The sequence below is a fragment of the Pan troglodytes genome, chromosome 10 (assembly GCF_028858775.2).
Source record: "Pan troglodytes isolate AG18354 chromosome 10, NHGRI_mPanTro3-v2.0_pri, whole genome shotgun sequence".
Classification (NCBI taxonomy): domain Eukaryota; kingdom Metazoa; phylum Chordata; class Mammalia; order Primates; family Hominidae; genus Pan; species Pan troglodytes.
This window is the reverse complement of record NC_072408.2, coordinates 86,807,679-86,831,373: the sequence shown is the minus strand read 5'-3', so window position 1 is coordinate 86,831,373 and position 23,695 is coordinate 86,807,679. Positions and strand designations below refer to the sequence as shown.

At 36.8% G+C, this 23,695-nt stretch overlaps 1 long non-coding RNA gene and 1 pseudogene across 1 annotated transcript in view; one reads left to right on the top strand and one right to left on the bottom strand.

Annotated features, from left to right (window-relative positions):
• LOC107967590 (uncharacterized) overlaps positions 1 to 23,175 on the top strand; it is a 46,191-nt gene extending 23,016 nt beyond the window's left edge. Inside the window, exons 2-3 of the long non-coding RNA XR_002938839.3 lie at positions 19,823 to 19,925; positions 21,159 to 23,175. This is a non-coding gene — a long non-coding RNA (uncharacterized LOC107967590). The remainder of the gene's footprint in view (positions 1 to 19,822; positions 19,926 to 21,158) is intronic.
• Positions 3,705 to 4,534, bottom strand: LOC107967730 (large ribosomal subunit protein uL30-like; annotated as a pseudogene).
• Positions 23,176 to 23,695: the final 520 nt, after the last annotated feature.

Sequence of the window (23,695 nt, the reverse complement as noted above, 5' to 3'; positions counted from 1 at the left end):
GAAGATTTAAAAAGAAGAAAAAGTTGATGAATTACTGATGTACTTGCTAAAGTGAATATTAGGAATTTTAATGTCAGATGTTCTAATGGGGGAAAAAACCATGTTTGAGAACTAAAGAGATTAGCTGAGAACTGAACTCTAAGGCAGGTATTTTTAGGAATCTTTGGTAGTGTTTTAATGTCAGCTTAAGAAACAAAGTAAAGTATTTGTGTCTCATAGTTGCTAGGCAACATATTGGATTTGATTTGGTTTCCAGTCATTTTAAAAAATAGTGCCATGATTATAACAGCAATGAAACAGTATTATCCTTTTCTCAATTCAATATTAAAATACTTAAGAACAGTTGGCTTTGATGGGGTCATTATTACTTAACTTTTATTTTTTCATTGTTTCTATATCCTTATTCCAGAATCCTGGAACCATGCACACTGTACTCTTAAAAGAATAACTTATGTCATAATTGTGCATCATGCTGTTTTACTATTTTAGATTAGATATTTACATAAAATTCAAGATACTGAAGTTTGTAGCCTTTTTTGAGTTTCTCCACACTTTGATCATCATATTCCTGAATCATCAATACATTTTCTTTTTAAGAAAGCAAGGGAGTAGTATGTACCTTAGAGAGATTTTCACTTAAAATAGTTACAATAGCTTCAGTTTTTTTTTAAACATTTACACAAAAACCTAACTCCCCAACCAAGCCAGAAAGATTAGGTATTATTAGTATTTACGTATTTTTGTGAATTTTTAACTTAGACAATATTTGTGTTTTCTTATAAAGTTAACATATACTTTTTAATTTTTTTTTTTAGTCAGGTACTACAAAGCGGTATAAAATAAAAAGTAGCATCCCTCTTCCTACTCCTTCCTCAAGTTACTTCAATCGTATTCCCCAAAAATAATCGCTAACACTTTCTTACAACTCTACATATTTTTAAATTCTGCTTGGAAACATGTGCTGGATTTGACACAACTCATTTATTGTTAGAGCTTGAGTGCATTCTTTGTTACCACCCAACCAAGAGTAAAAAAGAAAAAACAATTTTTTTCAGGAAAAAAAAAAAAGGAATCCCTGGACCCAAACATTTCTCTTCCAATTCTTTTCAGGTAGTAACTCTTTCTCTCCTTTGCATTTCTGGCCAACACAAACACACTACCCAATGACACAGCTAACTGACCATATTGGATGGGAATTTCTGGATGGAAGTTTTTAAAAGGTTAATATATCTGACGTAGTTTCCCAGCTCTTAATTTAGTCTAAGTGTAATGTACCAAACAGTTAATATCTCTCTTCTGTCATTTATTTCTATTAACTTTCTCTTTGTTATTGTTTACTCTCATTTTATTGTTTACTTTACATAAAAGTTTGAAGGGCTGGAATGATCTGGGCCTCTTGAAGGTACAGGAAGCCCACTCTACGTACACGTGCAAGCTAAAGCTGCACCAAGAGATTGTTACTAAGAGTCCTGTCTCTCTCTCTCTCTCTGTCACACACACACACACACACAGACACACACACACACACACGCCTTGAATCAGAAGGCTTTTCTTATAGATCCTGTCCTCCTCCAGGATCCAGTTTTCTGGATAGTCCAAACGATTTCCATCCTCCAGCCCTAGGAGAAGCTACTGTTCTTAGATCCATTTTTGGTATCTGGATGATTAGTTTCCTTCCTGTTTAGGCCTTGTTTCTATAAAGTACATTCTGTTCTCTCTCGCCTGATTCTCCACCCCCGTTACCCACGCACACATGCACACACAAACACACACATGATCTTTGCCATAAGGTATTTTTCCAAACTCTTCCTCAGCAGCCAACTCTCAATTAAAGCCATCCTAGGTATTTGGCTTGTCATCAACAAATTTTAGGGTGCCTGCCCAGCTTATGCCCTCTTGTCTGAGAGCTGCCTCTTCACTCTACAGTCCCAGTTGTTTATATCACATGACCTCCTTCCTCCTTGGCTATAAGCTGATTGGATTGCAGGTGGACATGTGCCCCTTTTACTAGTCCCATCAGATCCACTCACTTGTGAACTTGAACTAAGAATCGCAGTACTGAGAGTCAGCAAAAGCTAAAAAGATACTGACATGTCAGGAACTAGGGTGGTCATTTGGGTGTAATCATGCTGATGAGGAAGCAGAAAGAATCAGACTTCAGACAGAAGAAAACAAAGTAACAAACATTCAGAAACAATTAGAAACATGAGGCCATGTGACAAGTAAAAGCAAAAACAAGAACAAGAACATAAGAGAGAACAAATACTCCCTAATTGTTGACAACTTTCCATTTTTTCATGAAGTACATACACATTTTCTGACCCTAAATCCTTTTTAATAGCTGAGAGTCTTTTTAATAAACTCATCTTGGTTTGAGCTAGATTGATTGGACTTTTATGTCTTACAACCAAAAAAATCCCTGACTATGATCTTTCTTACTCTCTTACCTTCTTCATATTTTTTTTTCTTTTCCTCCGTGGATTTCCCTGCCCCAAAAGATAATGCCATCTGGATATTTTCTCTTAATCTCTGAATCATGCCCAGAAATTTTATGGCATATAATCAATAAATATTTATAGACTTTTATAGCATAGAACACAAATAAGAGGATCAATTGCATAAGGCAATATACGAGCTTTCATTTTTTCCAGTGCTAAATTTGAGGCACTACACCAGGGACTCTACAATCATTGTCTCTTTTCTTATAGCAGTCATCCAAAGTGAGAGGTATTTGTCCCTTTTATAGAAGAGAAAATAGTAGTCTGAGAACTTTATAGAATAATACTGATTAAAGACACATGGCTAACAAACTGAAGACTCGGGGTTGTAACCCCAGTTTATCTGGTTCACAAACTCTCTAGTATACAAAGTCCATATATTTCAATATCAAGTCCATATATTTCAATATAATTCATTTTATAATACAATATAAACTCTCTTAGAGAAGCCAAGTCTCCTAGTGCATCTCTCTCTCTCTCTCTCTCTCTCTCACACACACCACACAAATGAGCAAGAAATGGCAAAAACGTGAAGGCTTCATCCTTCACAAGTGCCGCTGGAGCCAAGAGGCAATGTTGCAACACAACAACAAGAATTATGGAGTGAATGAGTTCTGTGCAGTAAAGGAGATAATGGGCATCTCTTTGCTCTCACCTCTATGCTAAAGCAGAGTATGAAACTTTCTCCCACATCATTAACATGTCAGAGAACTTGCAGAACAAGGAGGCTGGGCAGGGAGAAATGCACCTCAGCCATCCCTGGGGAGAGGACAACAATAACAGGCATTTTACAGAGCCTGTCTACTCTGAAAGCTCCATGAGAGCAGGAACCCTGTACTTTAGCACCTGGCACATTACCTGGCACATATGAGGAGTTCAATAAATACTGGTGAATGAATAAACTCCAACTCTCTAAGTTTCAGCAACTGCACAAATTCTGACAATCCTAAATGGGAAGAAAGCTGGAAACATACAATTGATGCAGATTACAATTGAAAGGATGGAATCTAAGCAAGTTCTGATGGAAATACTGATAATCCTCTGTGGGTGGGAAGGAGGTGGAGATACTCCTGACAATGCAAAGTAACCACTCAGACACAAACAAGAATGGAAGGTGAATTCGCACAGAACATAGAGGAGAGTCAGCAAATGCCAAAGCATCAGTGGAATACATTTAAAAAGGAAAGACAAAAAATCATACACTTCTTTTTTTTAATCTGAGAGCATGTACTGTTTATTAACTGACCAGATTAGAAAAATAATCATGGAAGACACCTTAGTTCATTCTAATAAGCCTGTTGATCTGGTCCTCCCTGTTGCCAGCATCTCCACCTTTTACAAAATGGGTGGTCTTTTTCTTCATTCCACATTGTGGAGAGGATAATTTGAAGGGCCACAGGATGTTATTGCTTCTTTGAAGCATTTTCCAACAGTATAGATCTCATGAAGCAGATCCACCATGCAAATGATGCCATATTTACCAAGAGATCCAGCAATCAAAGTGTTATCTGTCACAGCAATTTACTTCTTATTGATTTTGCCATAATCACACTTGTAGACGAGTTCATTTACTGACTTCGGATTTGGGTACCCCCATGCAATATATGGCTCTACAATCCTCAGCATGTTAAATGAAGCTTTGTTGATCTTCACAAGGGTTCCATTGAAGATTTGATGAAGGCAAAGAAGCTACAACACCTTTTGGACCTTTGGGCTCACGCCATTGATACCTCTGACCCTGATGACAAATGCCAATTTGGGTTCTGCAGGTACATAGAAGCTGCCAGCTTTTCTTGCCATCCGAGCCATTCGAATTTCAATTCTGTACATCTGCCTGTATTCCTTGTGATAATGCTTCGCTTTTTCATAAATAAGCTTCCTCCTTGCCTTTCAAAGCATCTTTTGGGCAAAATTCTTTCTCAGGCGCTTGATCTTTAGCTCTGCAAAATTCCTACACTTTTTCTTAAAGGTTTCTGGCACAGCCAGGAACCTTATTCTTCTCTTCGACACCCTCCACGGTTCTAGCTGGAAAAGATGCAAAAATCAATACATTTCACTTAGTGACACGTCCGTAAGGATTTTGCCAATATTCTAGTGGGAAGGGTTGGAAGTTAATCCCGTGAATACACAGAATATCACATAATAGTGATGATAATAATATTACTGTAAGTAAATTTTGTTGAGGACTTACTAAAATATTTCAAGTAAATTCATTCATTCAAACTTTGAATCCTGAAAATAACCCTATTGGGTGGCCACTATTATTATTCCCATTTTTTGCAGATAAACAGAAATTCAAAGAGGCAAAGCAATTTCCTTAAGGTGAAAAGATTAGTAAGTGATAAAACCAAGTTTCTAGCTCAAGCTCTATGACTTCAGGGTCCATGTTCACAATCACTGTACTACACCACTCTTAGTCTATATAAACTGTACATAATCTGTTCTTAAGTGTAGTTGCATCTGTTTTTAATCCATTATATTTTTCTTATAAAGATCTGAGTTTAAAATAAGGAATCTCTTTCAGTTGTTGCTATATATCAAATCCGGATCCAGTAGGTCCCACTTTACAGTTGTATATCAACTTAGTAGCCAGAACTTCTATCCATTCCTTACCTTTAACTACTAAAAACTTGTCTCTCATCTATAACTACAGAGCCTGAATATAAACCAGAGGCAAGAATTTATTGTCTTTGAAGTCATTACCTTTAATGTGCCTTTAAAATTATTCTAGACCTGTTTCTGATCTCTCATTGTCAGTGATTACTATACTTCATTTTCAATTCATGACTATTTAAACCTTTCTAAGCTCATGAATTTTAAAAAACAGATACATAGCTATATAACAACCTGTCCAAGTTTTGGATCATTTTCTTGGCTTTGGCAACCAGACTTTTGGCTCATGGGCTTGAGTTAGTAGTTAAGTTCCAGTTCTATTCATTTGTCTAGTTTTGTTATAAAAACCTATTTTATGTGTTTGGGAGAGTTTTTTTTTTTTTTTTTTTTTTTGGTGGTGGGGGGTTGGTTGCTTGGTTTAATTTTATTTTGCCATACTTCCTGTTCACATATGACTCATTCTCCCATTTAGGCAACACTTTAGGCAATTTAGGACAACGAATAAAAATGTCAATAGTTTTGACTTTTGAGTTTCTAAGACCTGGGATTTAGAACTTCAAAAGCAAATTTTAAAAAGGAGATCAGGAAAGAATGTCAGCAAGATGGTGGAATAAGAGGTCCCCACTGATATCCCCCCACAGTAGCAACAATTTGGCAGCCATTCATGTTCAAAAGTGCCTTTGTGGGAGCTTTGGAACAAAAGTAGGAGACTGCATAGCGCTGGTAGAGCTCAAGACCAAGGAAGGCTGTTTTGAGAATGCACACTCATGCCCAAGTTAGGCTCATTGACCATGGTCCTAACTACAAACTCAGAAATAGCCCCATTCCCCTTTGGCCTCAGTCCTAGCCCTACTTGGACATGCTCCTGCAACCAGCACCATCTGCCAAGGGAAAGAGGAAGAGCCATGTGTCTCCATGTCCCCAGTAATAGGCCCACCAGCTGTGTACTCAACTGCGTATCCCAAGATGGCCCTGTGGCCCTTATGCAGCCATGACCTACCACCAGTCCTGAATCATTCCTGCTCACATAGAGACCAAGAAGGAGCCACATAAAAAGCCCATGAGCCATGGACCTGACTGGAGGTCCTGAAGCAGCTCTGTGACCTGGCTCCAGCCCTCCTCTCAGTTCTGCCCACCCAGGAACCCAGCAATGCTCATAAATGCCCTGGCAGGAGGTACAATTACCTGAGTACCAGGTGTGAACCCTGAAATAATGCTGATACTCAGTTTCAGCCCTACTCTGCTATGGTCCTGGGGGAGTTCTGCCCAGTCACAGAACTGGCAGGAGACATGCCCATCTGATCCCCCAGTAGCAGTCCCATTGACCTCAGTCTTGACTGCAGGCCTTGAAGTAGTCCTGTAACCTGGCTCCAGTCCCACTTTACTACAGTCACATAAGCAGTCCTGCCCACCCAAACATCTGCACCAGGACCCAATGAAAGCCACATATATCTACATCCCTGGTAACTGGCTCATTACCTACAGATTGAACCGAAGACCCAAAGTAGCCACATAACCCAGCTGGCTCTAGCTCAATGATGGTACCAGAGATAGTTCTGTCCCTTGGCTATTTGGCAGGAACCACCCTGCTCACACATCTAGTAGCAGGCATACCAACAATGGACCCAACTGTAGACCCTGCTACAGCCATATAACTTGGCTCCAGCCACAATCAACTGAAATCCTGGAGGCAATCCCATCAGTCTGAGGACCAGGGAGGAGAAAGTCTTTAATTACTGAAACCAATCTGTAACAACAGGAAGGGGTATTGGTTCCTTCAAATGCATAAAGATTAATGCAAGACTATATGAATCATTAAGAATCAGGCAAATATGACACCATCAAATGAAATTGATAAAGCTTTAGCAATTGACACTGAGGAAATGGAAATCTAGAAATTGCCTGGAAAAAAGTCAAAACAATTGTCTTAACGAAGCTCAATAAGCTCCTACAGAACACAGGTAGACAACTCAACAATATCAGAAAAATAATGCCTGAACAAAATAGTAAGTTCAACAAAGACATATAAATCACACACAGAAAAAGAACCAATAGAAATCTGAACCTGAATTATACAATGAATTGAATGAAAAATGAAATAGAATGCATGAACAAGGGTTGTTATTAAGCAGAAGAAAGAACCTATGAACTCAGACAGGTCAGTTGAAATTGTACAGTCAAAGTAGAAAAAGGAAAAAAAAATTAAAAGATATGGCAAAAGCCTATGGGATTTTGTGGGACATAATTGAAGGAACTATTATGTACATTATAGGAGTATAAGAAGGAGAACAGAGAGAGAAAAGAAGAGAAATGGACATTCAAGTACATGAAGCTGAAAAGTTCCCAAATAAGTTGAACCAAAAGAGGACTTCACCAAGACACATTATAATCAAACTGTCAAAAATCAGACAAATAGAAAATTATGAAAGCCAGGAAAAAAAAAAACCCTGAATCATCACATAAAAGAGAACACCCACAAGACTGTCAGTGGATTTCTCAGCTGAAACCTTGCAAGCCAGAAGAAAGTTGAACAATATATTCAGAGTGCTGAAAATAAAAATAAATAGCCAACCAAAAATACTTTACCTGGCAAAGCTGTCCCTCAGAAATAAGGGAAAGGTAAAGACTTTTCCAGGAAGGCAAAAGCTAAGGAAGTTTATCACCATTAGATTTGCATTACAAAAAAATGCTGAAGGAAGTTCTTCAAGCTGAAATGAAAAGATGCTAATTAGTAACATGAAAATTTATGAAAGTATAAATCTCACTGGCAAAGGTAAATGTATAGTCAAATTCAGAATACTCTTTAATACTGTAATGGTGATATATAAATGACTTGTAACTCTAATATGCTTAAAAGACAAAAGTATTAAATACGTAGCTATAATATTGTGTAATTAATAGAAAATATTAAAAATATAAATTGTGACATCAAAAACATAAAATGAGGGGAGAAAACTACAGTGTAGAGTTTATGTATGCAGTCAAAGTTAAATTGTTAGCTTAAAATAAACTTTTATAATTATAAGATGTTTAATGTAAGCCTTGTGGTAACCATAAAGCAGAAACCTACAGTAAATACACAAGATAAAAAGAAAGGAATCCTCCCATTCACAATTGCTTCAAAGAGAATAAAATACCTAGGAATCCAACTTACAAGGGATGTGAAGCACCTCTTCAAGGAGAACTACAAACCACTGCTCAAGGAAATAAAAGAGGATACAAACAAATGGAAGAACATTCCTTGCTCATGGGTAGGAAGAATCAATATCGTGAAAATGGCCATACTGCCCAAGGTAATTTACAGATTCAATGCCATCCCCATCAAGCTACCAATGACTTTCTTCACAGAATTGGAAAAAACTACTTCAAAGTTCATATGGAACCAAAAGAGAGCCCGCATCACCAAGTCAATCCTAAGCCAAAAGAACAAAGCTGGAGGCATCACACTACCTGACTTCAAACTATACTACAAGGCTACAGTAACCAAAACAGCATGGTACTGGTACCAAAACAGAAATATAGATCAATGGAACAGAACAGAGCCCTCAGAAATAACGCCGCTTACCTACAACTATCTGATCTTTGACAAACCTGAGAAAAACAAGCAATGGGGAAAGGATTCCCTATTTAATAAATGGTGCTGGGAAAACTGGCTAGCCATATGTAGAAAGCTGAAACTGGATCCCTTCCTTACACCTTATACAAAAATCAATTCAAGATGGATTAAAGATTTAAACGTTAGACCTAAAACCATAAAAACCCTAAAAGAAAACCTAGGCATTACCATTCAGGACATAGGCGTGGGCAAGGACTTCATGTCCAAAACACCAAAAGCAATGGCAACAAAAGACAAAATTGACAAATGGGATCTAATTAAACTAAAGAGCTTCTGCACAGCAAAAGAAACTACCATCAGAGTGAATAGGCAACCTACAACATGGGAGAAAATTTTCGCAACCTACTCATCTGACAAAGGGCTAATATCCAGAATCTACAGTGAACTCAAACAAATTTACAAGAAAAAAACAAACAACCCCATCAAAAAGTGGGCGAAGGACATGAACAGGCACTTCTCAAAAGAAGACATTTATGCAGCCAAAAAACACATGAAAAAATGCTCATCATCACTGGCCATCAGAGAAATGCAAATCAAAACCACTATGAGATATCATCTCACCCCAGTTAGAATGGCAATCATTAAAAAGTCAGGAAACAACAGGTGCTGGAGAGGATGTGGAGAAATAGGAACACTTTTACACTGTTGGTGGGACTGTAAACTAGTTCAACCATTGTGGAAGTCAGTGTGGCGATTCCTCAGGGATCTAGAACTAGAAATACCATTTGACCCAGCCATCCCATTACTGGGTATATACCCAAATGACTATAAATCATGCTGCTATAAAGACACATGCACATGTATGTTTATTGCGGCATTATTCACAATAGCAAAGACTTGGAACCAACCCAAATGTCCAACAATGATAGACTGGATTAAGAAAATGTGGCACATATACACCATGGAATACTATGCAGCCATAAAAAATGATGAGTTCATATCCTTTGTAGGGACATGGATGAAATTGGAAACCATCATTCTCAGTAAACTATCGCAAGAACAAAAAACCAAACACCGCATATTCTCACTCATAGGTGGGAATTGAACAATGAGATCACATGGACACAGGAAGGGGAATATCATACTCTGGGGACTGTGGTGGGGAGGGGGGAGGGGGAGGGATAGCATTGGGAAATATACCTAATGCTAGATGACGAGTTAGTGGGTGCAGCGCACCAGCATGGCACATGTATACATATGTAACTAACCTGCACAATGTGCACATGTACCCTAAAACTTAAAGTATAATAAAAAAAATTAAAAAAAAAAAAAAAAAAAAAAAAAAAAAAGAAAGGAATCAAAACATGCCACTACAAAAAAAAAACAAAACAAAACAACAACAACAACAAAAAACATCAAATTACAAAGGAAGACCAAAAGAGAGGAAGGAAGGAACAAAGGAACTCCAAAACAGCCAGAAGATAATTAGCAAAATGTTAAAAGTAAGGCTTTATGTATCAATCATTACTTTAAATATAAATTGATTAAATTCTTCAAAAGATGAAGTGATTGAGTGGATTAAAAAAAAAGATCCAATTATATGCTGCCTACAAGAAACTCACTTTACCTTTAAGAATACACATAGGCTGAAAAGGAAGGGATGAAAGAAGATATTTCGTGCAAATGGAAAGCAAAAAAGTGCAGGGGTAGCTATTCTTACATCAGACAAAATCAAAATTGTAAAAAGCAAAAATGAAGGTCATTATATGATAATAAAAAGATCAATTCATCAAAGGATATAACAACTGTAAATATATAAGAACCTGACTACAGAGCCTCTAAACATATAAAGCAAATATTAACAGATCTGAAGGGAGAAATAGACAGCAATACAACAGTAATAGGGGACTTCAATATCCAACTTTCAACAATGGATGAATTATGGAGATAGAAAATTAATATGGAAACATTAGATTTAAACTATACTTAAGACTAAATGGATCTAAGAGACATATACAGAATATTTTATCTAACAGCATCATAATACACATTATTCTCAAGTACAAACAAAATATTCTTTAGGTTAAATTCTATATTAGGCCATAAAACAAGACTTCATACACTTAAAAATATTGAAATCATATCAAGTATCTTTTCTGAACACAATGCTATGAAACTAGAACTCAATAACAGGAGGAAAGTTAGAAAATCCACAAATAGAGGTTGAGTACCCTTTATCCAAAAATGCTTGGGACTAAAAGTGTTTCAGATCTCAGATTTTTTCCGATTTTGTGATATTTGCATTATACTTACCAAGTAAACATCCCTAATCTGAAAACTGAACACAAAATGCTCCAATGAGTATTTCCTTTGACCTCATGTTGGTGCTCAAAAAGTTTCAGATTTTTGAGCACTTCATATTTTGGGTTTTTGGATTAGGAATACTCTACCTTTATGTGGAAATTAAACAATGTGCTCTTGAACAATCAATGAGTCAAAGCAGAAATTAAAAGGTAAATAAAAATACTTTGATACAAATGAAAATGGAAACACAAAATACAAAATTTTTGGAAGGCAGCAAAAGCAGTTCCAATAGGTAATTTTATAGTGATAATGTCCAATATTAAGAAAAAAGAAAGATCTCAAATAAATAACCCAATTTTACACCACAAAATACTAGAAAAAGAACAAAGTTAGCAAAAGGAAATTGAATAACAAAATTCAGAACATAAATAAATGACATAGAAACTAAAAAATAAAAATAGAAAAGGTCAACAAAACTAAGTTGGTTTTTTAAAAAGATAAAATCAAAATTATCCAGACTGACTAAGATAAAAAGAAATAAGAGACTCAAATACATAAAATCAGAAGTGAAGGAGGAGACTACAACTGATACCACAGAAACACAGAAATACAAAGAATCCTAAGAAAACACTATGAACGAAAATGCCAACAAACTGAATAACCTAGAAGAAATGGATACGTTTCTGGACACATACAACTGACCAAGAACATACAACCAACCAAGACTGAATTATGAGGAAATAGAAAATCTGAACAGAAAAATAATTAGTAAGAAAATTGAATTAGCAACAAAAAGTCTCCCATCAAAGAAAAGCTGGCTTCATGGTTTAATTCTACCAAATATTTAAAGAAGAACTAATAACAATCCTCACACTCTTCAAAAAATTAAAGAAAAGAGCATACTTCCAAACTAATTTTATAAGGCCAGCATTACCCTGATACTAAAGACAGATAAGGTCACTACAGGAAAAGAAAATTATAGACCAATATCCCTGATAAACACAGGTGCAAAAATCCTCAACAACATACTAACAAACCAAATTCAACAGCATATTGAAAGGACAATACACCATGACCAAGTTGGATTTATCCCTCGGATGCAAGGATGATTCAACACACACAAATCAATAGATATAATAACTCACATTAATGAAATGAAGGATAAAAATCATATGACCATCTCAATAGATGCATGAAAAGCATTTGACAAAATTCTTTCGTGATAAAACCCTCAGTAAATTAAGTATAAGCTATGGTATGAATAACTATGTTTCCCCCAAATTCATTTATTGAAATCCTAACCCTCAAGGTGATAGTATTAGGAGGTGGGGCCTTTGGGAGGTAGTTAAATCACTGGACAGAGCCTTCGTGAATGGAATTAGTGCCCTTATAAAAGAGATCCAGAGAGATACTCACCCTTTCTGCTATGTGAAGATACAATGAGAAGTTGCCACCTATGAGCCAGAAAGCAAATCCTCACCATATACCAAATACGCCAGTGCCTTTATCTTGAACTTTCCAACCTCCATAGCTGTGAAAACTAAATGTTCATTGTTGATAAGCTACCCAGTTCATATTTTGTGATAGCAGCTCAAAAGGACTAAGATAGTATAAAAGGAAGGTACCACAAAATAACAAAGGCCATGTGTGAAAAGTTCACAGTTAACAAAATGCTCAACAGTGAAAAACTAAAAGCTTCCCTTTAATGTTAGGATCAAGATCAGGATACTCACTCTCACCACTTCCACTACATAGTACTGCAAGTCCTAGCCAGAGCAATTGGGCAAGAAAAAGAAATAAAAGCCATCCAAAGGAGAAAGGAAGAAGTAAAATGGTCTCTGTTTACAGAAGACATCCTGCAACTTTACTGAAATTGTCTATTAGTTCTAACAGAGAAACCTAAAGACTCCACCAGAAAAGTGTTAGAACTAATAAACAAATTCAGTAAAGTTGCAAGACACAAAATCAACATACAAAAATCAGTAGCATTTCTATACACTGACAACAAACTATCCAAAAAAGAAATTAAGAAAACAATCTCATTCACAAGAACATCAAAAAGAATAAAATACTTAGGATAAACTTAACCAAGGATATGAAAAATCTGTACACCAACACCTATAAAACATGAAAGAAATGTGAAAAGACAAAAATAAATGGAAAGATATCCCATGTTCTTGAATTGCAATAATTAATATTGTCAAAATGTTCATACAACCCAAAGCAATCTACAGATTCACTGTAATTCCTATCAAAATTCCAATAGCATTTTCTGCAGAGATAGAAAATAAAATCCTACAATTTGTATAAAACCACAAAAGATTCTGACTAGCTAAAAAAATCTCGAGCAAGAAAACACAGCTGGAGGCATCATATTTCTGATTTCAAATTATATCTTAAAGTTATAATATTCATAAAAGTATGACACTGTCACAAAAACAGTACTCAACATCACCAATCATCAGGAAAATGCAAATCAAAACTACAATGAGACAACATCTCACACCTTGGTGGTTATCATGAAAACAAAAGATAAGTGATAGAGGTGATGTGGACAAAGAGGACATGTACGCTATTGGTGAGACTATAAATTGGTACAGCCATTGATGAAAACATGCAGAGGTTCTCAAAAAATTAAAAATAGAACTACCATATGATCCAGCCATCCCGCTTCCTGGTATGTATTCAAAGGAAGTAAAATCATCTCAAAGAGCTATCTGCACTCTGATGTTCTTTCACTGTAGCATTATTTACAATAGCCAAGATATGGAAACAACCTAAGTGTCTATCAATGGATGACTAAGAATAGATAAAGAAAATGTTGCATCATATATACATTCATATAATATGTAGAATATTTTTCAGCTTTTAAAAAGAAGAAAATTCTGCCATTTACAACAGCATGAGTGAACCTGGACGAAATTATGGACATTTTGCTAAATGAAATAAACCAGACACAGAACAGCAAATACTGTATGATCTCATTTATATATGGAATCTAAAAAAAAAGTTGAACTCACAGAAACAGAGAGTAGACAAGGCAGTCATAAAACGAATAGGTTCTGGAGACCTAATGTACAGCATAGTGACTATAGTTAATAATAATGTATTATATACTTGAAATTTGCTTAGAGTATATAGATATTAAGTGTTCTGCACAGGGGGGAAGGTAACTATGTAAGGTAATACATATATGAATTAATTTGATTGTGGTAGTCATTTTATAACATTATATAATACAATTTTTATCTGACAATCATACCTTAATAAAGCTGGGGTAGAGGACAATAACTGAAGGCATTAATAAATGCTACTAACAATATCTTTAGGAGCTCCTATTATTAGCTGGGCAGTGTTTATGGTTCTCAATGGAAATCATATCTGAGAATAGTAATGGCTGGGGGAAAGAGACTCAGAAAATGCAAGAAAAGGACTTGAACTCTGGGCCTCTAGAGGAGTTGTATACCCTGACATTACCCAAAACGAAGGAGAAATGGAAGGAGAGTAGGAGAAATGGAGAATGAGGGTGGTGGAGTTCCCTTTCTCAGATAATAATCGTGAAAATAAGGTCTAAGCTTCTGGGGCTCAGTGAAGTCCAGGATCTGTGGAGTCATATTGGCTGCAGGGTACATATATGCAGACAGATAAGACAGCTCGTAGAGACCCTATAGCCCTTAGTGGGGGAGACTAGCAACAAAACATTTCTCCCCTTTGGGAGGCCGAGGCGGGCGGATCACGAGGTCAGGAGATCGAGACCATCCTGGCTAACACGGTGAAACCCCGTCTCTACTAAAAATACAAAAAATTAGCCGGGCGTGGTAGCGGGCGCCTGTAGTCCCAGCTACTCGGGAGGCTGAGGCAGGAGAATGGCGTGAACCCGGGAGGCGGAGCTTGCAGTGAGCCGAGATCGCGCCACTGCACTCCAGCCTGGGCGACAGAGCGAGACTCCGTCTCAAAAAAAAAAAAAAAACATTTCTCCTTCTCTAAAGACCAAGATGTAGTTCAGCAGCAACTTGCAAGGATTGATAAACAAGAACCAGATAGATAATGTCCATCTCAGTACACTCCTGAATGAATTGGTCAAAACAACTGAGGCCAGATGTAAAAACCTCAGATCTCCTTCACGCCACTCACTTGATAGTATATAAAAGGTGCTTGAAATTGGCCATAAGCTTGGAAAAAGGGATGGTGAAATCCTGAGTTGACTAAGAGCACATTTCATCTCTTTGTGCAACAGGTGCTCAAAATGGATATTAATTTCAATCATAGAAATGTCACATACAGGTTTATGTTTCTTACATGTACACATTTGTGAACTGATTGTGCTATAACTTAGCTCTTCAATTCCTGCCTTTGTGAACTGTGATTACTTTGGGACATTGTTCTTTCCACCTAACTCCTGGGTTTCACTGCTTGCCTGATGTGTCATCTTGTCTTACTGAAGGACGACCCCATTGGATTCTAGACTTCTGATGTGTGGATTAGGAACATGAATTTGGTGTGTGTGTTTGAATGTAATTCCAACTATAGGTAATTTTCTGGCTTTTGATAATGCAGCCTTTAGCAAGGTCATCCTAACCCCCTGAGCCTGCTCTAGACATACCCCACATTCTGATTCTATCTTATGTGTAGTAAGATGAGATCACCCTCTCCAGAATGCTGCCTTAATCGGGCTTTCTCCTGCCATATGTCCACAAAAATAAATCTTAAAAAAAAAGAAAAAGTCTTCATCTTGCTAAAGATTTTGACTTATGTAACCAAAGAAAACTTTAACATCTGTATATTTTCCTTTCTATACCTTTAAAATGCAAATAATGGCTACCCCTCCATGATGCCAAAATATGCAAATATTTTTAATGTTTTGCAGTTAAATAAAAGCCAATTTCCTCCTACTTTTTTCGTCAGGACATCTTCTTAATATTAAAGCTAGTATAGGATAGGTGGACATTTTTTGACACCAGATTATCAGAAAGACTCACATATTTCAGATCAAAAGTATTGATTGGTTTCTTTTGGGATTGTGATAAAGCAGTGAAAGGTTTTTCTATATCAGTGGTCTGAAAAATCTGGCTTCCTGACCTCTTCATCCTAACATTCTCAATGAAAATCATACTGGGATTTGTATCCAGGTAAAACAAAGCAAAAAGCCTAACTAAAAGTGCATAGATTTCCCCTATGACAGTTCATTTTCTTCCCAATAGATATCTCCTGGCTCTGGGAAAAGGTAAAGCATTATTGTGTCTTATATTAGTTTGGTAGGGCTTCTATAACAAAATACTACATGCTGGGTGGCTTAAACAACAATTTATTTTCTCAGAGTTCTGGAGTCAAGAAGTCCAAGATTAAGGTGTCAGCAGGTTTGTTTTCTTCTGAGGCCTCTCTCCTTGGCTTGCAGATGGCCACCTTCTCCCATTTCCTCACATAGATTTTTCTCTGTGCACACACATTCCTAGTGTTTCCTTGTGTTCCAAATTTCCTCTTCTTATAAGGACACCAGTCACATTGAATTAGGACCCACCCTAGAAGCCTCATTTTAACTTAATCACCTCTTCAAAGGCCTTATCTTCAAATACAGTAAAATTCTAAGGTACTAGGGCTTAAGGCTTCAACATATGAATTTGAGAGGAACACAGTTTAGCCTATAATACTTGTCTTTTCTAAAATTAGACTAAGAGCAATAATCATGAAAAAACATAGTCTTTTAAGAAACAGATTCTTCTAGGGTTGATAAAGTATTTTAGGAAGCTGTACAGAATTGTTTAGATTAATGATTTCCTATAGAATACACAGAAACATTATTTCATGTTATCTAAACTATAAGAGTCTGTGCAGCCTCCTAAGAACTCTTAGAACCACAGAATGCTTTGTATCTTGGGAACATCTGTATCATTTAAAATCATGTTTACTTTGATCATTCTGTTATAGAATCCAGTATGCACTTTATAATATAAACTCTCCTTAGACTTCTTTTGTTTCTCAAGCTAATTTTATATCCTTTCATTCACTTTTGCCCTGGGCTCCAATTCCTAGGAGTGAAAACTACTTATTTTAAAATGTGTACAGTCTTCCTGGGGATTATTAAAGTTTCATTGGTAGAAAATGTATCCTTTCAGATTCTCTGCTTGCTTGTCAATTCACGATTTCTTCAAAGTCAAATTCTTGTTGCTGACCTCACTCCAATGAAGGTCTGCCTCAGGGAGAGATTCCATGTATTTAGCGAGGTCAGGACCAGACCGTGGCATCCACATTCACCTCTCTACACTTTAGAACAATGTATTGGTGCCACAGGGCACCAGTAAAACCAAATCTTTGTTGGACAACAGATTCATTTCTGTGTGAAACCATTCACTGGAGAGTAACATTTCACTTTTTTCTCCTTCATAAATTTTTTTCTCAATGCTTCTGATAGAAAATCAGCTAAATCATTATTTTTAAAATTCTTACTGCCCCGTTCTGTGTTTCATGCTATTAAATTATTGTAATTACTTCAGATTACATACTGACATTGCACACAAAATCCATATACTGAAGGCAAAGTTGTTTAAAACACAAATAGATAAAAGATTTACCAGGCATCTGACTTTCCACATAGTGAATGGAAACTTTGCTTTGTAATTCTCGGAAGCCCCTATATTTTTCATAAATGACTTAACAAATTTAATTAACTTTTTTCCTTGTTAGCCATCTGTCAGAAGAGAGGACTTTGGGGATATAACATTAATATATTTGGGCATTGACAAAACTGCTGCAAGGGAACAATACTGTACATATTTAAGGCCAGTATCCAAATATTCTGGAAAGCTGAACCACATAAATATAGAACAGCCTCACACTTTACACCAGTCACTACATAGTTGGGAAACTATGCATCAGTTAAACAAAGAAATCAAACACATAGGGCCTGCTACATTTAAATATTTAAGTGCAATATTTTAAACAAATCCTATCATTGTAGTCCACAGGATTTCCAAGGCAAAAAGTAAAGTCTGAGCTTTTTATAAAACACCTTTTTTTTCTTGAGAGTTTGAACTTCACACAATAATGCTTTTCATTTCTGTACTTTCTCCAAATGTTTCTGACTTCTTAGAGGCTACATTGTTTTGGAAGAATAAACTGTGGATTTTCCAAAGAGACTCTCTCTCTCCCACTCAGCTGCCCTGAGGGAGTTAGAGCCTCTGCACAAAACTTATTTTAATTTCCTTCCCCAAAAATGATCAAATAAGGACTGTTTCCCCACCAATGTTTCTACGGCAGGAGGCTCTGACAAGTGCAACCTGTATCACCATAAATATCTTCTTCTCTGTCCTGCTCTGGCATGTCCAAAGAAAAAGATAATTTAACACAACCAACCATGCTAGAATCAGGACTCCAACGATTACAAAGATACACAAGGTGAGTATACAATTATAAGTTGGAAAGTGGATACATTGAGTGTCTCTGGAATTCTGCCATTCACAATTGGGAAAGCTCAACAAAAGCTAAAGAATCAGAACAATCTCTTTTCATAAAATGCTCCTGCTTGTCACCAAAATAGACATTTATTGCCTGCACGATTCTTAGCATCCTGGTTCAAATAAGGATACTGCATATTACATATTCTTTACTATTTTGGAGTTGCCATGGCAGAAAAGAGAAGAGATATTTTTGTTGATGGAATGTCTCTTAACAGAGCTCCTTATTTTGGCCTTCCTGACTTTCTGACGCAGTTTTCAGATCACTTTTAAAATACTTCCATGACTTAATTTTTAAAAATTATTTGAAGCGATCAACATTTCAGCATCCCAGAAAGAGTAAAAGATACATTATTAATTGTGTAAATGGGCAGATGATCAGGATTTATAGATACGGAGTTCAGACGAAAAGATGGATGATCTGTCAAAATTTTAATGAGCTCTTTAACTTTCAGTTCAAACTCCCCTTGTTTTTTTCTCAGCATCTCTTTCTCTTTTCCTTTCCCTTAACCTTTGTCTTCTAGGTATTCATTGCTGTATTATCATTTAAAAACAAAATTAGTGTATTAGATTGAGCTAGGTTTAAATTAGTTTACACTAATTTAAAAACAAAATTAGTGTATTAGATTGAGCTAGTGTATTAGATTGAGCTAGGTTTTTAATTAGTGACTTAAAATAACAAGTTTCCCCTTTTGTCACACACCAAATATTCTTTGTGGGTAAGTAGGGGGCTTTGCTCTATGTTACCCTCCCTCTGGGAATCAGAGTTTTCAAGTACTTTTATCTAGAAAGGGGCTGACACACTATGGCCTGTGGACTAAATCTGGCCTGCTGCCTGATTTTATATGACCCAAGAGCTAAAACCACTTTTTAAAAAAATAATAATATTTTGTGGCATGTGAAAATTATATGAAATTCAAATTTCAGTGTCTCAAATGAAGTATTATTGGAACATAGCCATGCTCATTTATTAATGTATTGCCTATGGCTATTTTCGCACTGCAACGGCAGAGTTGAGTAGTTGCAACTGAGACCATAGGGCATGCAAAGCCTAAAATATTTATCTTCTGGTTCTTTACAGAAGTTTGCCAGACTTTCAGTTACAGCATGTTTAATCGCCGTGGCTGAGAGTAAAAGAGAAAATGGTAAATTATGCACAGGCTCTATGGGCTTCCAGAGGAAGTGACACATAGACTTCTGCTCGCTGTTCATTGTGCAAAGCAAGTCACATGACTACATTGAATTTCAGCAAAAGTGTAGGGAAATACAATCCTACCATGTACCCAGAAAAAAGCAAAAAAAAAAAAAAATTCATAGCACTGATAACTATTAGAAAATCTTAATTATAGTACAAGATAAATACAATTTCTATTTTATAAATAATCTATTATTTTTTCCAGAAAAGATGGCAAATTAACAAAGCTACCACCCCTAAAACCAAACTCTGACGATGTCACAGAAATGACATAGAAATTAAGGAATCCCAGAACTTTGCACCAAAAGGTAAGAAGCTCTTAGGGAGAGAAGTTGAGGTCAAAGCCTGGTATAACTGGGGGAAGGATATTGAGAGTAAAATGGAAACCTAATGTAGAAGAAGACTGAAAAGCAGTAACAGGGGAAGGCTGGCAGATAACTTGGTAATGATGCCCACTTATTTTCACAACACTACCCTAGGATGTCATTGCTCTTCTCTTTGCAACAGTCAAACAAAGCCAGCCTAGAATCAACAGGGAGATACTAACATCAAAGTAGCACAGGAGCTCAGGAAGAGTTAGGATGAAAAACTACAAGAACAGGCAGGCTGGAAAAGAATGCTGAAAAAAAATGATAATTTTAGTAGATTAGTTTTTAAAAATTAGTAGACTTCTTTAAAAAAGGGTTGTTTTTTGTTTGTTTGTTTTGTTTTGTTGTTTTGCGTTCTTTTCCAAGATGGCAGAATAGAGGCTTTTCCAGCACACTTCACCCACTTGGAAGAAGCAAGACAGTGTACAGAGATTCATGCTTTGACGTTTTATCCAAGAAAGAACATGAGAGTTCAACAGAAAAGAGAAAGAAAGAAAGAGAGAGAGAGAGAGAGAGAGACAGAAAGAAAGAAAGAAAGAAAGAAAGAAAGAAAGAAAGAAAGAAAGAAAGAAAGAAAGGAGGGAAAGGAAAGGAAAGGAAAGGAAAGGAGAAAGGAAAGGAGCAAAATAGTGTACAGAGATTCACATTTTGAAATTTTATCCAAGAAAGAACAAGAGAGTTCAACAGAAAAGTGAAAGATACTTGGAAAGAGAAGGTAGGCAGGCACCCCATACAGCCGGGTCCAGCTGAAAACCACAAGTGAATCCCTAATACAGGAGAGCATGAGTGAGTGTCTCTCCGTGATCCATCTTCCTAGTGAGGAGTTGTGCAATCCAGGTTACAGGAGAACAGCAGGACACTCCCAAGCCCTGGATCTAACTTGGGGGCAGCTAGGAGACTGTGAGAAGGAATGTCTCCAGGAAGTGTCCCACACATGTTCCCAGACCTAGGCACCAATAGAAGGATGCCATTCTTGATCTTAGCTCCTAACAAGCTGTGCAGGATCCTGCAAGCTAGAAGCAGTGGTAGCCATCTTGGCATTAGAGAGACTCGAGCTGGGGATTGGAGATCTGGGGCTTTAGCAGGGGACTGGCTCGCACAGACAGAACTGAGAAATTAGTGTAGTATGTGCACCAGCTGCTGGCACTGGAACCAGGCTCCTATCCTTCACAGGAAAGAAGCAGGAGGAGAGTTGGTCGGTCAACACGGTTTTGACTGAGCTGTGAGTTTTACAGCCTAGGGAAGCTTCGCTGACTGGAAGCAAACCTCAGTGACTAAGTAAGTGTCCCAACTTACTGCCACAGTGGGGATGAGGTAGTTGCCTTGCTGGGTCTGGGGCATAAGAGGAGAGAAGGTCCCACTTCACTTGCTAGGCTATGGCACTAGGGCCACTCTTTCTTCCCCATACTGAGACCTCAGCACAGCAACAGCCACTATGCTCCTCACCCAAGCATTTCTCCAGGCCACTGAGGACTGCCCCCTAACCCTGTCAGGGCTAGTGCTTATGCCCAATATTGGGGAGCCCAAGTTCAGGCCCTGTTCCAGTTCCATCTAGCTTTGCCCAATCTCCCAAGACAGAGCACAGGACCCAGATCATTGAGCATCCCACAGCCCAACCCATCACCTGAGACACCTGAGAACTACACATGTTAATAGAGGTCAAGAATAAACCCTATTGCCACCACTGTAGCAGGCTCTTACCTGAAAGCATCATCTACTGGCCAGGAGGTTGACCCACATAGCTCATTACAATATCTGCTGATACATGTACACAATACCCAAGAATAAAATGATGCTCTTGCAACCTATGCTACCACTATTGCCCATAAACCCTGGCCACTCTCAGAAGGTCATAAGCCTGCTCATTCATCCAGTATACCACTACTACAACTGATGTTTGAGAAAACACCAAGACTGTTTATAACCTAGGAAGTCATATAGAGTCTTCACATTGAGCACACCCAGAGGCAAAGTCAAATGGTCCTAGCAAACTTACTTTATACTCATACCCTTAAGACAAAAAATAAAGTCTTGCCCCAAAGTAAGTAAATTCAAAAACAAGAAGCTACTATTTCTCCAGTTGTGCTGAAAGCAGAATAATAATATGGAAAGCATGAAAAAGCAAGGTATTATGACACCACCCCCCTCCAACCCAAGGAACACAGTAATTCTGTAGCAATGGATCCTAACAAAAAAGAAATCCTCAAACTGCCAGATTAAAAAACTCAAAATAGTGAATTTTTTAAAAGCTTGAAAACCAATAGAAAGAAATCAGATAATCAATTCAGGATATAAACCAAAGATTTATCAATGATATATATTATCTTTAAAAAGAAACTGAAGAGAAGTTCTAGAAATAAAAAAAATCATATAAGGAATTACAAAATACCTTTGGAAACTTCAAGAATAGACTAGACCAGGCAGAAGAAGGAATCTAAGAAAGTCAAGATGAAAAAAAAGAATTCTAAAATCAACAAGAGAAAAGTGTCATCACCTATAAAAGGAACCCATCAGACTAACAATGGACTTCTCAGCAGAAGTCCTACAAGCCAGAAGAGAATGGGAGGGGATTTTCAAATTGCTGAAAGAAGAAAACTGCCAATCACAAATTTTATATCCAGCAAGATTAAATGAAGGAGAAATAAAGTCTTTCCCAGACAAGCAAATGATGAAGAAATTTGACACCACTAAACCAGCCCTACAAGAAATTCTCAAAAGAATCCTAAACATGGAAACAAAAGGTCTACATTCACCATCATAAAAACATACAAAAGTATAAAACTCACTGTCATATAAAACAATTACACAGTGGAGAAATAGGAATCAAATGTCAACAAACCAGAATTCCAACAAACCACAAAGACAGGCAGAGAAAAAGATAGAAACAAGTGATTTATAAAACAAGTAGATAACAATTAACAATATGTCAAAAACGGAACTTCACATAACAATATTAACCTTGAACATAAATGCATTAAATATTCCACTTAAAAGATACACATTGGCAGAATGGATAAAAAAGAAACATGATCCAACTATATGCTGCTTACAAGAAACTCACCTTATTAGTAAACACATTTAGACTGAATTAAAGGGTTGGAAAAAGATATTCCATGCAACAGAAACCAAAAGCAAGTAGGAATAATTATACTTACATTAACAACGACAACAACGAAACAGACTTTAAATCAAAAAGAGTAAAAAACAGACAAAAAAAGTATTTTATATAATGACAAAAGGGTCAATTCAACAAGAGGATATAACAACCCTAAATATATATGTACCCAACAAGTGGAGCACCCAGATTCATGAAACAAATATTACTAAACCTAAAGAAAGAAATAGACAGCAATACAATAATAGGGGGAAATCTCACCATCCAACTCACAGCACCAGATGGATCATTGAGACAGAAAATCAACAAAGAAACATTGGACTTAAATTGCACTTTACACTAAATGAACTTAGCAGACACATATGGAACATTCTACCAACAACTGCAGAATATACCTTCTACTCATCAGCACAGAGAATATTTGCCAGAACAGACCATACGTTAGGCCACAAAACAAGTCTCAAAAAATTTTTCAAAATCAAAATCACATCAAGTAGCTTCTCAGATTACAGTGGAATAAACCTAAAAATCAATACCAAGGAGAACCTCAGAAACTATACAAAAACATGGAAATTAAACAGCATGCTCCTAAACA